The 1,195-nt window shown below is 40.6% G+C and overlaps 1 non-coding gene across 1 annotated transcript; it reads right to left on the bottom strand.

Moving 5' to 3' along the window:
- Window positions 1-786: 786 nt before the first annotated feature.
- Window positions 787-893, bottom strand: LOC131171633 (small nucleolar RNA R71). The gene has a single exon (XR_009142292.1). It is a non-coding gene; the product is annotated as a small nucleolar RNA R71 (small nucleolar RNA).
- Window positions 894-1,195: the final 302 nt, after the last annotated feature.

The following is a 1,195-nucleotide window of genomic DNA, read 5'->3' as shown; positions in this document are numbered from 1 at the left end:
GACAGTCAAGATTTCTGTGTAGATTGGTACTTGCTAAACAAAAATTCCTCGTGGGAATGATACTCTACTTATCACTTTATTACTTGTTAGCGATACGTGCACTTACGGTAATTGCAAAATAGCAAAACAAGTTTTTGGCGCCGTTGCCGGGGAATTTTGTTTTTAGTAATATCAAGCGATAGGTGATTTAGCTGATTTAGGCAATTATATTTATTATTTAATTTTATTTTACTAGTTGTATTTCTTTTCTTTTCTCTCAGGTACCCGATTTGGTATATGACCAGAACAAAGCCAGAAGAAATTTTGAACTGTGATCCAGAAATAGACAGAACTCTGAAAGCCATCAAAAAGGAAAGGAAACATCAAGAGCACGGTCAAGGAGATCCTGAAATCCCAACCATAGCCGATAATAATGACAGACTAAGACTCTTGAGAGATTACGGAGCTCCATCTGTCCAAGGATTTCAGCCCAGTGTCACTAGACCCACAGTGGAAGCCAATAACTTTGAATTAAAACCAACATGGCTCCAAATGATTCAGCAAACCTAGTTTGCAGGTTCACCAACAGAGGACCCACACTACTACCTCCAGTGTTTTCTTACCTTATGTGATACGTTCAAGATGAATGGAGTGTCTGATCAAGCAATAAGACTTAGAGCATTCCCATTCTCCCTTCGAGACAGGGCAAGGAAGTGGTTACTTTCTCAACCGGCTAGAACATTCACTACCTGGGAAAACCTCTCTCAAGCTTTTCTAGCAAGGTATTTCCCACCTGCAAAGACTGCAAAGCTGAGACTTGAGCTCAACACCTTCAGACAAAAGGAGGGAGAATCATTTTATAATGCATGGGAAAGATATAAAGACCTACAGAGGGAATGTCCACACTATGGCATAGAAGATTGGTTATTGGTGCAAAATTTCTATAATGGATTACTACCCTCTACAAGGAGCACAGTTGATTCAGCTGCAAAGGGTGATCTAATGGAGAAAACAGTGCCACAAGCACTTGAACTCCTAGAAAGGGTTGCATACCATAACTATGAGTGGTCAAACGAAAGAGGAAATGCAAGAAGAAGCTGAGGAGTCCTGGAAGTAGATGCCCTGAGCATGATAAATGCCCAGTTTGATCAGCTCACTAAGAAACTCGAAAGAATGCAAGCCAACGCAGTTGGTACAAATAGTCAACATGAAAGCA

Source organism: Hevea brasiliensis, chromosome 12, assembly GCF_030052815.1.
Source record: "Hevea brasiliensis isolate MT/VB/25A 57/8 chromosome 12, ASM3005281v1, whole genome shotgun sequence".
Lineage (NCBI taxonomy): Eukaryota > Viridiplantae > Streptophyta > Magnoliopsida > Malpighiales > Euphorbiaceae > Hevea > Hevea brasiliensis.
Note: the sequence above shows the minus strand (reverse complement) of the source record. Positions and strands in the feature narration are given on the sequence as shown.